A 16,161-nucleotide genomic window follows, 5' to 3' on the forward strand; every position below is an offset into this window, starting at 1 on the left:
CCTGTGGAAGGCATACAACCTCCTCTTCCACACTCCCTCGCCCTCATCTATACCCCAGAGAATACCTCCCGGAGGGCTTATAGTTATCTAAGGCTTTGCTTGACTAGGGGGTGGAGGTATGGAGCAGGGCTAGAAGGTGGTGGGATTGGGGGAGTGTAGCCCCCAACCAGCCTGAGGCACAGCCCTCAGGGTGATCCTAGTCTAGTCTAGCCTTGAGAGCTGTCCCCAAGTGGTTCCCTTGGGAACAGGTAGTGAGGTCCCCTTCACTGAAGATATTCAAGGCAAGGTTGCATGAATGTTGGTTCTGTTAGACTCAGTGTTCTTTTGGGGATTCTACTTGGACTTGAGGTGCACTCAGGGTGACCTAGGGCTGGACTGGGGTCCTCAGACTCTGAGAAGGGGGTGGTCTGGAAGCAACTGAGGAGATAATGGTTGTGGTTTCTGCTGGGCAGCTAGAGGGGTCTAGAGCCAGAGCCCCCTCTCCTCCTTCCCCTAGGTTCCTGACTGGGGAAGGCAAAAGCCACCCTGGGACGCTGGTGCCCAGGGCAGCTTGGGCTTTCAGCAGGCCAATTCTCCTTTGTCTATTCTGCCTGTCGAGGTAGGGGTAACAATATGAGGGGCTGGGGTTCCTAGTGACTGACTTAACTGTGTGAGTGACCCTGAAAAACAGGCAGGACAGGATTGTGTACCTGGCCGGAACCTCCTGACTGTGCATGTGGGAAGGTGTTGATGTTTATGTGCCCGCCTGCCTGTGTGACCCTGGGCACTATGTGCCAGGCTCTGGGACACAGTGCATGTGTGTATGAATGTGTGTGTGAGCGAGCATGAGTGAGTGTGTGTGTGTGCGTGAGTGAGTGTGAGCGCGCACCCACTCAAGCAGGCCTGAGAATGTGGGCTCTGCTATTTTTATGAAGTATTTCCAGCACAGACAGTTCCAGCCTCCAAGCCCAGGTGGGTCTTGGCTGCCCTCCAGAGTTGGGGCTGCCCCCCCCAATTCCCCTCCCACACTCTTTTCCCCTAATCCCCTCCATCCCCAGGAGCAGCCAGAATTTTGTCTCCTTCCTGGGGTGTTTTCTTCTGGTATTTCTTCAGCCCCCACCTGGCACTGTCTTTAGGGTGGTGGTGGGTAGATCTTTGGGGCAGGGGAGAGGGAGTTCCCTGTGTCTCCCTTCTTTATCTGAACTAGTAGTATGACTGGCCTGTGGATCACTGGTCCCCCTTCTTCCTTTGCTCATGGCTTCCTTGTTTCTGGCTCTCCCAGTCCCACCCGGAATCACCAAGCTTAGAGAGGTCCCCGAAACAGAGCTGGACTGAATTGAGACCTGGGTGTTAGGGGGAGGGAAAAGGGAGTCTGTTCTTCACTGTCTCTGATTGAACAAGTTGCCCTTAAAATCCTATCACTGAGGACCTTAAGAACAGGGGGGTGGATTAACCAGTCTGGGAATACAGAGGGAAGCTTTGGTGCCCACTTAGACTAGAGCCCGGTGCACTTGGGAGGCTGGAGACCCAGGACCCTGAAGAGTTGAGAAGGCAGAGACTTTGGGGAAGAAAAAGGAAAAGAGCAAATCCTCCTGGGAGCAGACACAGAGGCTCTGGATCCTGGCGAGGTGGCCTTTTATGTGGCCAGGCTCAGGGTCTCCTGGGTCCATTAGCCAGAGGCTGATATCTGAGCAGGCCTCAGACCAGGAAGGCAGGTGAGTGGGGCGCTGGAGACCCAGAGTGTCTTTCTCTGGTGTTCCTGAGGGCCAGGCAGATGGAGAGCCAACCCGGGCCTTCTGTCAGAGGCATTGGCCAGGTGGGTGGAGAGACAGTAAGAGCCTAGCTCTTCACCCTGAGGAGAGACTGGGGCAGAAGATATTGAATTGGAAAGGAGGCGGGCAGGGAGCATGTTGATGAACCTGCTTCATGCTGCCACCTTCCTGATGCTGCCCGCAGGGGGCAGGGTTCAATCAGGAGGATTTGGGCATGAGCGGGCAGGGGGCTACTCTCTCCATCTGGACTCCCCACTCACTCATTTTCCTGACCAGTCAGTGGAGACAGGGGCCAGGTGGAAGAGCACATGGTGAATCCTCAAACCCTGAACCCCTCCTGGGTCCTCCCCCCTTTTGGGGCTTCAGGCAGTCCTAGAGGAGGGTGACCTATTTCCCCGCAGGCCATTCTGCCCTGTGCCCTGCCTCCATGGCACTCTTTTCTGTTGGAAAACCCAAGGCCTGGTGACTTTGTGGGTAGGGCTGGGCTGGTCTAGGAGTGGCCCAGAGTATTTCCCAAGGTTGCTGAGGTTTGGTGTCTAGAGGGAAATCCCTCTGGCTGTCAGCTTGCTCTTCAAAAAGTATAGGATGCTATCCACACTAAGCCATTCATTTTACTCATTGAGAAACAGAGGCCTGATAGAGGAAGTGACTTGGCCATGGTGTCACCAAGCTAGTGAAGGAATGCGCGGTTAGAGGCAGCAGGTTCTTCTCATCGTGTGGACCTGGCCAAGTCCTTTGCTTCTCTGTGGCTTCAGTTACCCCTCTGTAAAATGGAGTGATTGTGAGGCTTTGAGCCTCTGCCTTGGACTTGACTCTGTGAGTGACCCTGGGAGGAACATCCTGCCTGGGCCTCAGAGCCCTGTGGGTGGTGTGTGTGCATAGTGAGTCACTCCAGATGTGGGGGCGATTTTGTCAGGGCTGCTTAGAGGCCCCGGAGCCAGAAGGGAATTCAGATGTTTTTTAGGCCAACCCTCCTCACTTTACAGTAGAGGAAACTGAGGCACAGTATGGGAGGGACCTGTCCCACTCACCTAACATGATGGTGGCTGAACTGGGCACCCCCAAAGCCCTGTGTGTACCTCCCCCTTCACCCCACAAAAACATCTGCGTGCTATGGTCTGAGTGTGCTCAGGGTGATGTGAGTAAGGAAAAGGGACTGGGCCTGTGGAACAGGGTTAACATTTCCATAGAACCCAGAGATGCAGCCCTGAAGTCCTCCACCTTATTACCCTAACCATATGGATTCATTTTGTTTCATGTCAGCATATATTAAACTGTGTGTAAAGGGGGAGATGCAGAGTTCATAAGATATGGGCTCCCTGCCCTGTCCCTCATGCCCCACCCTGGTCTCCCAGGTGATGGTAGGAGTGGCTGATTCTGCTCTGACCCAGTCTGCTGCCCACTTCCCTTTCTAGCCTCACCTCCCCTTACTGCCCTTCTCACAGGCTGCATTTCAACCAGTTGCATCGAGCACCTTCCACTCACCGGGGTGCCTTTGTCCCTGCTGTTCTGGTGCTTAGGACTGATTTCCAGTGTGTGCGCAGGTTCCTCTGAATCCTTCGATTCCTCCTCCTTGGATGATGGTGCGAGATAGTGTAGAGGGAAGCCAGGAGGGCCCAAGTTCAAATCTCCCTTCAGGCCCCTATTGTGAGCTGTGTGGCCCCTGCACCATAAAATGAAGGAGTGGGACTCGATGACCCTCAGGGTCCCTTAGGAATCATGACAGCCTCTGGCTCTGAAAGAGAGAGAGAGAGAGAGAGAGAGAGAGAGAGAGAGAGAGAGAGAGAGAGAGAGGAGAGAGAAGAGAGCACATGCTCTGGCTTTGCCTTTCACAGATGCCTCCCTTGAGGTTACCTCATTCCCTGTGTGATGCTCTGCTCCACTCACAGACTCCTTTCCCGGTGCCCCCTTCCCAGTTGGCAGCATCCTTTCTCTCCTCAGCACCTGGTGAGGCATACATATTAACTAAGTTACTGGGGATAAGGAAGGCACCTTTTTTCCATGTTGGCCTCATCATGTAGTAAGGGGCATGCACACAGTAGGCACCTAGTAAATGCTGGTTCATTTGATTGAAGCCAGGACCAGACTGAGGGCCAGACCATCCAATCTCTTTTACTTACAAATGAGAAAACTGAAGCTCAGAATGGGACATGCTTTGGCCAGTCTGCAGCTAGGGTCTGGGGGACTGGCACCCAGGCACAGGTGGCCAACATGGGGGGGAGGGGGCGGGCAGCCTTTCTGGACTTGTTCCTTGGATGTTGGGGAAGTGCTAGGGGGTGACCCGGAGGCCCCCAGCCTGGGTTCTGCCAGGCCTGGAGGCAAAGCCAGGTCAGGTGGGCTAGTGAGTTCTTTCATCCAGGCCACAAGTGGAGGTCTCGGCTTCCCTTATCTGGGTTTCCCCTAGGTCTGGAAACTCCCTGGTCACCGAGGCCCTCAGGGCTGGCAGGGCCTTCAGGCCAATCCTCACTGGAACCTCAGTGGGAACTTCTAATACAAGTTCCCAGACAAGAGGGCATCTAGCCAGCCCTGCTTGAAGACTGCAGTGATGGGGAGTTCACTGCCTGTTAAGCAGCCCACCCCAGCTTGGGAGCAGTTATATTAGGAAGTTTTCTTTACATCAATGGAGACTCCCACATCCACCCTCTGGAGTCAGGCTGATCTCCCCTCCTTTTGACAGCCCCCACCTCCCCCTGCTCTCTCTACAAGGCCCTCTGCCAGCCTGGCCAGCCTTCTCCAGACCCTCTCCAGTCCCTTTGGCCCCTCCAGCCCAAGTCTGTCCATTGGAAGTGGTCTCTCCATACCAGAAGTCCATCTTGCTGTTTTACCTGAATGACCTCTTGGATTGTGTTGAAGGAAAGGCTCTGTAACCTTTCCAGAGCTTGAAAACTGCACTATAGCACACTCCCCAGCCCCCCAAGTCTTCCATTCTGCTGTTTCCCAATCCCCCCCTTCCGGCCCCCCAGCCTATTGTCAGCATTTGGGAATTCATTAAAAGTCACAAAGGCCCAGCTGCCTGCTTCTAGCTCATAGATAGTGGGGGTTGGGGAGGTGAAGGCAGGGCCCAAAACACCTCCTTCTTTCAAGTTGTTAGGCCTGAACTGGGAGTCACAGTAGGCCAGCCTTTTTCCAAATGAGGAAACTGAGGCTCAGAGAGGAGCAGGGCTTTGGCAGGGTCGCCCAGCATCCAGGGACTGTTGACAAAGGGTAGGAGAAGGCTGGAGAAGTTCTGGGAGTGGGATGGGGGCCAACATCTACCTCCTCCACCTCAGTCTGTGTCATTTCCCTTCCTCCCTCTGTTGCCCCATGAGGAGCAAGAGGGTGCCCAGTGGCCCAGCCTTGGGTTCCCCTTTTGTTTTCCAGTGTTGTTGGGCCTGGGCAAGAGATCAGACCCTGGGGAATGAGCCAGAAAAAGAGGAACCTAGGAGGGACTTAGAGGGGGAAGGAAGAGACTTCCCTTAGTCAATGGGATCTTAGAAACCCGCTTACCCAAGCCCTTCATTATGCAGAGGGAGAAATTGAGGCCCAGAGAGGAGCAAGGAATGGCCCAAGGTCATGCAGTGAGTCAGTAGCAGAAACATGGATTTGGACCCAGGAATCCTGACCCTGCGTTCAGTGCAAGCACCAGGTTCTGTCCAGCCCTAGGCCCACCTGGCTTCTCTACCATAGGACCCTGACTTCCTTCCCAGATAGAGTAAGTTGGCAGGGATGAGTTAAGAGGTCCCATCACCTTTGGCACCTGAGCATTCTAGAAAGAGCCTTGGATTCAGGTCCTATTACTTACTGCCCTTGTAACTTGGGTAGCCTGTTCTCTCTTTGGAACTCAGTTTCCCCCTCCAGAACACAAGGAGTAGATGACTTCCAAAGCCCCTCCCTGATCAAAAACCCTGGATCCCCAATTTCCTCTTCCCTTAGAGGAAGGGGAAGTTGCTGATACACTCTGCTGCTGGGCCCACGTCTGCCGCGGTCTCTCCAGATGTGTCCCTTTGTCCACTTACGGGAGCTTAGATCGCCCCACCCTCTGGGCAGTAATTATAGCCTAGGCAGGGATCTGAATTGGAGTTAGGGCTGGCCAGGGCTCCTTCCCCCCCTTACCTTAGCCTGGCATCTTGGGTGTTAATGACTGTTTATCTTTTGGGTAGGGTGGCTTGACTGGGGGCAGGGGTGGAGGGGTCAGTTAGCTGACTAATGGTTTCTAGGCCTCCAATTAGCCCACCCTCCCATCCCACCTTGGTGCTTGGCTTTTCTTATCCTTTTGGGGAGAGAGGATGGAGGGCTAAATCCTCTGCTGAGGGCTGCATATGTCTTCTGAAGACATTGAGACCCTTGGACTCCCTTAAATTTCTTAAGAAAAGCAGCCTGGATTAGTTGGCAGAGTCTGGGACCTGGCTTCTCATCCTGGGGTGATCCTTACTAACTAGGTGACTCTAAGTCACTTCTTCTCACTAAACCTCAGTTTCCATCTCTGAAAAATGGGGGTAATACTAGCAGCATTTTTCTCCCGACCCTGAGGTCATTGATGGCATCTGCTCCAATGAGATGATGCCCATTGGGTGCTTTGCCAGTGTAGCTAGTGGTAGCATTGGTAGTGGCCAAGGTGGTGATGAGGAATAAAGGTGTCTTCTGGGTGACAGAAAACAGAATCGAGCACCAGTACAAAGAAACTTTTATAAACTATGTTTGTGTAGTGAGCTGCCTCAGTTTACCCCTCTCTGAAATGAGGCTGGTCAGACAAAGTGGTCTGTGAGAGCCTTCCCCACTCTGGATTCTGAGAGCAGGAATGGGACATGGGAGAAGAGGCCACCAAAGTTTTCCTTCACATACTGTGGTGATGGTCACAATGTTTGACTGACGGGAAAAAACCACCACCAGCCCATTTGAGTCAGCCGCTTCCGGCAGAGCCTTGGGGATGTTCAGGCTTCTCTTTGCCCCTGGGGACAACCTCCCCCCTACCCTTCGTCTCTGACTGACTTCCCCCAGCCCAGTCATTGCCTGTCCCTTCTGGCCTCTGATCTCAGGACAGAATCCCCCCATTGCCTCCCCCAAGAAAGGGGTTGACCAGCCTGGGAAGACTCTGGAAATCTATTCCCTCCCCCCACATGTCCAAGCTTCCTCTCTTCCCAGGAGAGCTGGGGCTCAGTCCCTCTCCCAATCATCCCAAGCTTCTTCCCCTGGCTCCCCATTTGGTCAGTATTGGGAAGGCAGGAACATGGGCTGTGGAGCTAGTGGTGGTGGGGAATCCTGGGCTTGGTGACCCAATTCCTGACTTCCACCTGGCATCTGGGGGACCTTGGAGGAGACCCCTTTAGGGGCCTTAGTTCCATTTGGTGTGAGGATGAATGGGGCTCTGAGGGGCTCTGAGCCCTGAACCCTGTGATTGCTTCCTAGAGTTTGGGCCAGAAGCATTTTACCTGAATCTGTCTTCCAAGAGGGCTCCTCCATCTCTCTTACCTGGGATCCTGCCCCTGTTCAAATAGCCACCCTACTACCCAGGTGGGGTACCAGCCCACTCCCCTGCCTCCTGCCAGCCTGAGAGAGCCCCAGCTAGTGAGTCAACAACGTAGACCAGCTAGCGGGGAGGCACAGGAAGATGGGCCCCTGGTCTGAGGAGGGTCTACACCTGGTTCTGCAGGTGCTCATAGTCTGAGGAGGGTCTACACCTGGCTCTGCAGGTGCCCATAGTCTGAGGAGCATTTATACCTGGTCCTGCAGGTGCCTGTGGTCTGAGGGTGGGGCTGTCCTGTGCCCTGGTAGGGCCTGGTCTGAGGAGGATCTATACTTGTGGCTTGAGGGTGGGTCTGTCCTGTGACTCTGGTGGGACCTGGTTTGAGGAGGGTCTACACCTGTGGTCTGAGGGTGGAGCTGTCATGTGCTAGGGGGAGGGGCCTCTGAGTGGGCACTGACTGGGAGGGTGGGCCTGTACTCTGAGCAGAGGGTGTAGTCCTAAGGAGGGTCTTAGCAGGAACACAGCCACTGTCCAAACTTGACTGTGCTTTCCCCCCCACTCGCACCCCTCCACAGCCCTGGGAGGAAGCTGTGCTCACAAAGGCACATTGAACAAGACTTGGGGTGGGGGGAGGGCCTGGGGTCACCATGGGATGCCTCTGGCCTCGATCCTCCCAGTTGGGTTTTGGATGCCCTGCCCCCTACCCCTCACCCCTGAAGTTGGATGGAGCTGGGCCTGGGGCCTGGCAGGGCGTTTGGGGAAGGACAGTCTGGCCCTTGCTAAGGGCCAGAGCTGGCGACCTGCCCAACCATGATGGAGGTTCTGCTAGCAGCTGGACTGGGGGGAGTGGGGGGGCGTGGGAACAAAGCCTCCAAAGCAGGGCTGGCTCCCCTGCTCACTGGGCTAGGCTGGTCGGAGCCCCGAGCCCTGGGCCCCTCACAGGCTGCCTGGAGAGACCTCAGGCTGTGAGGATGGATGCCAAGGGAGTTGGGGGGAAAGGGAGGAAGAGAGGGGGGTTTGGAGATGGCAGCTGGGAACCAGATTGGGGGGGGGGCTCTGTGTGCATGAATGAACAAGTGAATGAGCTGAATGCTTCCATGTATGAACACATGTGTGAACGGTGTCCAGGCAGGAGCCTCTCAGGCCTCAGCCTGAAATGTCCCAGTCTTTGCCCATGGGCTCCTTCCCCGAGTCCCAGAGGATGGACTGCACACTGGCAGGCCTTTGTCTCCTTCCCCTTCCAGGTTTCACATCTTTACCCTATTCCTGTCCCCCAGGGCCTTCCTCATTCCTACAGCACACACCCAGTTCTAGTAAAAGTGCTGGCTAAGATGTCCTGGGGATGGAGGGGTGGATCCCCATTCCAGGAACCCCTAGGGAGACACCTTCAAGAAGGAGAACTAGAGTTCAATCCCACCTACCCCTTATTTTATAGATGGGGAGACTGAGGGACAGGGCTACTTGGAAGTTAGGCAAGGAAAGTGGTCTGTACCACACTGACTCCCTGAATGTGAGTGGAAGATCTTCCTTCTGTGCCTGGTCCCACCCGTCACCATCAGTTACCATGGGCTTGGGTGTGAAAAAAGTACTTTTTGGGGAAGTAAGGTCAGACTGTCTTAAAGAAGACTTAAGGCTGACTGGAAAGGGAAGAAGCATTGATGGCAGACTTTCAGACATTGTGAGGTGGGAGAGAGGGGGAAAAAGGGAGAGAAGCCACTGTGGCTAATCCTTTTTCAGCCTCCCTCCAGGCCAAGGCTGGGCCATGCTATACCCATCTCTCCTCCAGACATAGGGATTTAGAATCGGAAGGGATACTGGAGACCCTTCAGTGCCAGCCCTAGCAACTGGCATGGTGCCTGGCCCACAGGCCCTTAGTGTTTGTTGATTGAGTAAAAGATGAGAAAAATGACCAAGGTCTTCTGACCCTCCCCTGGGAGGTCTTGGGTCTGATCTTGTCAGAGCCATCCTCCCCTAGCGAGTCACTCTACAGCAAAGTTTCCTGCTGAAGATACCCAAGAATGGAAAGGCCATCCCAGCCAGCCCTGGGGCCAGCATTCCCCAGTCCCTTCTCAGAGGGTCAGGCTGGCACACTGGCTCAGAGCCCTGGAGGTGGCAGCCTGGTGGCGGACAGCTTCCAGAAGAGAGATGATGACAATGGTTGATAAACAGCCTTTGAGCATGTCCTGTGTCTACCGGGTCCCTGGGGACAGGCCTGCTGGTGGCTCAGCTCAGAGCCAGCTCCAGGATATTGAAAGGCCCCAAGCCTGTGGGCCCTGCCTGGATTGTCACAGAAAGGGGCTGGATCGCTGTGGGACATACCCAGCACTCTTGTGTGAATGTGGGTATGTGGTTATGTCCACAGGAAGAGCACAGCCTGGCTGGGCCTTGGACTGCTACCATCTGGAATTAAAATAAGGCTGATCCCTAAGGCTCAGTCAAAGCCAGACCAGAGATGATTCAGGGACTTATGGTCGGCAGTGGAGCCTCCGGGGCTGGAGGGGGACATAAGGGGATTACTCCACCCTGGACAAAGGCACACAAAGGGAGGTGAACCCTGTCATCTCGGCCCTTCTGTTCAGGGAAGGCTTTGGCCAGGAGAGCTGGGCTCACAGCCTGGCTCTGTGTGCAGTGGAGGAAAGGGGCAGTCAGGCAGCAGAATGCAAAACTGGGGTCAAACTGGGCTTGGGTGTAGGAGGCAACCTCAGGGACCTGACCAGACTAGGAGGCCACAGCTGGGCTTTGCTGTGGGGAGCTGAGTGGTTTATTGGGCACATCTTGTTAGAACGATTCCTCTCTAGGAGGACAGGAAGAGACGTGGCCATCCCATCCTCCAGCTTCTGCGTGGGAGCAGAGGATCCCACCAGGCCTTCTGCTCAGCCACAGCATCTGGGCTTGAGACCTCCCATCAGGAGTGTCCCCTCTGCCTGATTCAGCTCAAAGGACCTTCAGGCTGCCTCTTTTCTGTGTTTGAAATCCCAGCAAGCTTCCTGTCTAGAAGGCCTTTCTGGAAGTGGAGGAAGACAGATGGGGGATTTCATTATAGGGATAGGGGCAGAGGTGATGGGGCCTGCCCCTCTGGGGGACTCAGCAATGTAGCTTGTGGAATAGATTGGGCCTGGTAGGACCACTTATGTGGGACACAGTGGGCTTCAGGCTGTGACTGAAAGAATGTTAGAGTTTGGGGTACTCTAAGTTCATCTGGAGAAGCATGCTGGCACCCATGTTTCTCCCACCCAGTCTCCCCTCCTGTGACTCTCCATCATGGAGTTAACAGGGAGGTTATGCCCACTCTCCAGTCTTGGGTCTTTTTTGTGACTGCCATCTGCAGAGGAGAGTGTACCTGGGCCCTGTCCAAGAAGGCCCCCTGGCACCCACTGCCCACCCCTTCCTACTGGTAAATATTTAATCCGGTTGGGAAGATGTCCTCTCCTGGCCCTCAGGCCCTTCGGGAAGAGCACTGGGGGAGTAGGAGGGAGGGCAAGTGGCCAGGCTGAGCTCCCCTGGCTCCTATTCCTTACAGCATCTTCTCTCCCTTTTATCACCAAAATCTAATGATTTCTGAACATTAAAGCAGGCCCCTGAGTGAATTCTTAGGAGCACTTGGTTACCATAGACCTTTGAATCTGGAAGACTTTTTGGGGGGAGAGAAGGGGGCTTCAGTCAATTCTTGCTGTTTACAAATGAGGATGAACCTTAGGCGGGGCCTGGACTTGTCCCAAGGTCACATAGGGAGGCCAGAGAAGGGGAAAGCTGGCTGGGCTTCCACTGGTCCTGTGCCCTTTCTCCTGCTTTCTTCGCCTCAAAAGCACCCTCGTCACAGACAGGTATGTCTCATGAGAGCTGCCTCAGCTTCTCACCTATAAAAATGGGGACCCTGGACTGCTCTGAGGACCCAGGAAGTTAATGGATGGATGTTTTATGTGTCAGCAATTATGAATTTTGTCATGTTCCCACCTTTCCCCGGAGCAGGCTGATCTCCCCTCCACTGGGCTGGCATCGGTCTTTAAATACTGTCTCTGGGCTTGGGGTCTGGCCTGGCCAGGTTTCTGAGAGCATCTGTGTACGTGGGGTCCAGGCTTGGCCCTCCCTCAGCCCTGCTCTGTATTCCACCCCCTGGCCGGGCCCCAGGCTCCTTTGGGCTGAGTTGGGGCCAACGTTTCTGGGGTTGTACAGCCATAGAACTAAGGCCCGGTTGCCCTAGAATTCTTGTGGCCAGGCTGAAGGACATTGGCTTCCCGAATAGATGGAATTTTGGCGCTGGGCTTTTCTCTGTTCTAAACAGGGATTGATTGGGGGAGCTGTGGGTGCAGCATGGCTCTCAGCAACCACAGTTTCCTGTTTACAGTCCTGGGATCTGAAGATTTATTTTGGTTCAAGAAGTTGGATCTGCATGAGACAGAGCCTCCTCCGCCCCCAAACATCCAACAAGAATGATCGTTTAGCCCCTATTCTTGAGCATAGCCTTTCTGACCTGTTCCTAGATGTCCCAGCAGAATTCCTCTGCAAGCCCCAGCACCCTACCCTCTACTTTAGACTAGTGTTCCTGCCTCGAATCTGGAATTAAATATCTCATGGCAAGTCAGGGACTGCATACTTTGAAGACCAGTAATAGCTGGATACTTTCCTCCCCACTTTCCCTGATCTGGGATGGGGAACCCTCCTTCTGCAAGGTCGGGGTCCCTAGCCACCTCACCCTGGGAGCACTGAGGCAGGCCTGCTCCTAGGCCTCTACCCAAGGCCTCTGACCTGCTCTCAGGAGAGAAGGCTCTGTCCATTTTCCATTCCAGAACTTGTCCTTCTGGGGTCCCCAGTTCTTCTCTGTCCCATTGACCCCCCCCCACCTCCTCATTAACTCCTTGTTGGGGGATCACAGGAGGGGAGACTGTAGGTGCCAGCCTGCTTCTCCTGATGGGTTTAGGGTCACCCAGACTCTAATATTCTTTCTGGGAACTGTAGACCCACCATTCTGAACCTGGGGCTCATAGATCCCCAAGAGATCCCCAAGGCCACTTCTGCAGGGTGCCCAGTGGATCCTTGGCCAGGCTGGGCCCAGCTGCTTGTGGGAAGATCCTGTGATCCTGGCTTTTCCCCTTGCTGGCTGTGTGACCTCCTGGTTTTCGGGCCTCAGTTTTCTCTATAGTGAAATGAGAGAGATTGGACATCACTGTCTCTAAGGCCCTGGGGGCTCCATAGCTGGGCTCCTGGGCCGGCTGTGGGGATTTGTTTGTTTGCTGATCTGGGTGCCTGAAGGCTCTAAGCTTCCTGTAGACTCTGCTGAGGCAGATCCATTTTGCAGACTTTGCGCCATCTGCCCTGAAGAGCTGGAGGAGGGAATCCTGAGCTTGCCTCCAACCTCCAGCCTGGGGGCTCTTTCCCTTCATACCACTTTCTCTTTCCTCTGCTTATTATCCGACTTGCTGGTACTGATTCTAGCTAGTCTGAGACTCCCAGGCCTGTGGCAGCCCTTCCTAACCCATGAAGCAGGTTAATTTACCAAATCTGAATTGAGCCCTACTCCTTACCAACTGAGTGGTACAGTGAATAAGAGTTTCAGGCCTAGAGTAAGAAAGACCTGAGTTCAAATCCAGCCTCAGACACTTTCTAACTATGTGACCCTGGGCAAGTCACTTACCCCCTATTTGCCTCAGTTCTTCATCTGTAAAATGGGACACATTGGAGAAGAAAATGACAAACCACTCCAGTATCTTTGCCAAGGAAATTGTCCTTGGGATCACTTCGAGTCAGACAGCACTGAACAACAACCTTGCCAGGCCTGCCCTCTGGGACTTTCCACCCAGTGGAATACAACTACGACACTGAAGTGAGTTGGAGAAGGGAGGAAAGTCTGAGGTAGCTCCTTGGCTGAGTCCATTCTGGAATAACAAAAGGACTGTGACAGCCAGAGGGAGGAGGTTGTGTGATCCAGGGCTAGGGCCTGTGTAAAGGCGGGCACTTGGCAGATGAACCGTGGAGCTGAGGAAACAGCCCAGTGCCAAGCCAGGGCCTAGAGACCATAAATGCTTAGTGAATATTCCATTGAATTTGTTTTGTGAATTTATAGTAAGGATGGGATATGAGAAGGGAAAAGGGTCAGGATGGGTAGGATTCAGTCTGTGGACAAATGTTTATAAGTAGCTGGGTTGTCAGTTGGGTAGGAATAAATGAATGAATGAATTTATGGTACTGAGCTGTTCCCTGGGGTCCCCACTGGGACTTCTGAACACTTGTACCCCATTATCTTAGGGCAGGGCAATGGGTGGAGGAGAGTAGACACAGCCCTGGATTTACCTCTTGGTTGACTCTTTGACTTGGTCATGGGCCAGCCATACTACCCCATTAAGCCTCAACTTACTCATCTATACAATGAAAAGAGAGGTCGCTATCTAGGCCCACCATGGGACCGTAGTTGACCTGCCTGAGGCCCCCCGACTGTCCCAAAGTCTCCTGTTTCCTCAGTCTTCCCCATCAGCCTCTGCTCTCGGATCTCTCAGGAGACCTCCCTGTGGCCCTCTATGGGTGTGTAGCTCCCTGCTTTTACCTGGAGGCAGCAAGTTAGAGGAGACACCCCCCCTCAACTGGGACCTCAGAGATGGGCCTCACTCAGGTCCTTATCTCTGCCACCGGTGGGACCTCCGACACCTCCATGAATGCCTGAATCCCCATTCTTTCACTACTGCTCTTCATACTCTACCTCCCAGGCTAGTTAGGGAAGTCAAGGCTTGGTCACCCTTAGTCCTAGAGAAGGAGACCTGGAGGGGCAGGGTAGTCATGTAGTATCTGGCCCCTCACCCTGCTTAAGTGAGGCTGTGGGCAGGTCCTGTATCCCTGCCAAAAGGGCCCTTCCACAGCTCCTGGGACTGGTGTCTTGGGTGGAGGAACAGGAGGGAGAACCAAGAACATGGCATTTAAAAGTAAATATTGCTGTCACTACAGCTCTATGGCTATGTCAACATGGCCAGAAGCGATGGGGGCCAGCCCTGGGGCCCTGGGCCTGTTTTCCAGGATCAGGGCTGGATTTGGGTCAACTCAGCTCCATACTGGTGGCTCTGAGAAGGGTTAGGGTAGGTTCTCTTTCCTGCCCCATAAATGGCAGTTCTAGCTGGTCCTGGCTCTGCCCTGGCTGCTTGGCTTCAGACAGGTGGCTTCCCTTTTCTGGGCTCAATGCCAAGCCTAAGGACATGGGAGACCAAGGGATAGGTTCAGGAAGTAGTCAGCTGGGGAGGCTGGGACAGTCCCCTCTGTTTTGAGCATTATCCATATGCCTTTCTCTGGTTAGGACTGCCTGGAAGTTGGGAGGATAGACTGGATGCCTCTGGGAGTCCTTTGGAGTGAGAGGCAGGGAATGATCGGCCTGGTCTGGCCTTTTTGTTGCCCATTTTCTAGAAATTTGGGGTGCTCAGAGCACTGGGAAGTTATTTGGAGTCGGGGAGCTGGGTCCACATCCTGGCTCTGCCACTTGCCATGTGACCTTGGACAAATGAAATGACTTAACAATTCTACCTCAGTTTCCCCATTTGTAAGAGAAGAGGGTTTGCCAAGATGGCCTCAGGTCCCTTCAATTCTGTGTCTGTGATCCTAGCATGTTCAATCTGGATCTCAGTTTCCTCTTGTGTAAAATGAAGGGGTTGAATTGGGCCTGTCAAACCCCTTCAGTTTTAACTCTCTCAACCTATAATTCTGGGGACGGAAAGGATTGGCTCAGTTTGGCACTGGGCCCAGGTGCCTGATCCAAAAGGGCCAGCCCTGTCCTCAGACCTCAAGCCTTCCCAGCTTCTCTTTGTGGCTGGACACTGAGGCAGAGCTCATGGGGAGCCCTTTGGAGGCTCGAGATGCTGCCTGGAGGTGAGGAAGGGCGGGACTCCCCTTTCTCTGAAGCTGGAATGGGCAGATTTGGGCTGAGGGCCCGGGTTCAGACACTGCAGCCACCCTTCCTTGACCTCAGCAAAAGAGAGCAGCTCTTTTTAATTAGAAGACTGAGCACAGAGTTCCCCTGTCTCCCCATTAGTTGGCTAGAAGGATGGGGGCCAGAGGGCGGGAGGCAGGCCTTTCATCTCCTTCCTCCTGCCCCCACCCCAGCCTGGCCTTTGGCCCCTTGATGATTATTTCTCTTCTCCCAAAGACCACTGGGGGTGGGGGCGGTGTGATTGAGGTCAGCGTGCTGAGAAGAAACTCAGGACAGGCAGGATTTGGTTTCTGGGCATCTTCTGAGGGTGCATGGTGGGTGGGGATGGGTTCAGATCATCTCCCCTTTACTCCTAGGAGACCGAGGTGGAAGGGCTGAGCCCCCCTGACTTCCAGCCTCAGCTCCTCCACTGATGCCTTGGTCACTTGGTTATCTCTGTTCTCTGGGTCTCCATTTCCTCCAGTGAAGTCTCTTCTACCAGTGCTACTGTTCAGTCATTTCAGTCATGTCTGATGCTTCATGACCCCATCTAGGTTTTTCTTGGCAAAGATACTGGAGTGGTTTGCCATTTTACAGATGAGGAAACTGAGGCAAACAGGGTAAAGTGACTTGCCTAGGACCACACAACTAGTGTCCGAGGCTGGATTTGAACTGAGGTCTTTCTGACTCCAGGCCACTACTACCTTCTAACCCTAACCTTTCCACTGATAGCCTAATGTTAGTCTGTGAGTGTAGGAAGGGGGTCTTTTTCTTTTTTCTTTTATTTGTTTTCAGTGTTCTACAATCACTTCCATTTATCTTAGATTTTTTTCCCCTCCCTCCTCCTCCTTCTCCCCTCCCTCCCCACTCCCTTCCTACCTCCCCACTCCCTCCCTGAGACAGCATGCAATCTTATATAGGTTCTATACATACATTCCTATTAAATACATTTTCATGTATTAGTCATGTTGCATAGAAGAATTAAAATGAATGGGAGAAATCCTAAAACAAAACAAAACATAATACAAAAGAAAGTGGTCTGCTTCATTCTGCGATCGAATTCTATAGTTCTTTCTCTGGATGTG

The 16,161-nt window shown here is 53.7% G+C and overlaps 1 protein-coding gene across 3 annotated transcripts in view; it reads left to right on the forward strand.

Moving 5' to 3' along the window:
* Positions 1-16,161, forward strand: part of PLXNB2 (plexin B2) — a 93,221-nt gene that overhangs the window by 6,452 nt on the left and 70,608 nt on the right. Inside the window, exon 1 of one of the 3 annotated variants that reach the window (XM_072596433.1) lies at positions 10,975-11,018. The exons of the other annotated variants lie outside the window; for them this stretch is intronic. The gene's annotated coding sequence lies outside the window, so the exon portion shown is untranslated. Of the gene's footprint in view, positions 1-10,974; positions 11,019-16,161 lie in introns of those variants that run through there. 3 annotated transcript variants of the gene reach the window in all.

The sequence above is a fragment of the Notamacropus eugenii genome, chromosome 3 (assembly GCF_028372415.1).
Source record: "Notamacropus eugenii isolate mMacEug1 chromosome 3, mMacEug1.pri_v2, whole genome shotgun sequence".
NCBI lineage: Eukaryota > Metazoa > Chordata > Mammalia > Diprotodontia > Macropodidae > Notamacropus > Notamacropus eugenii.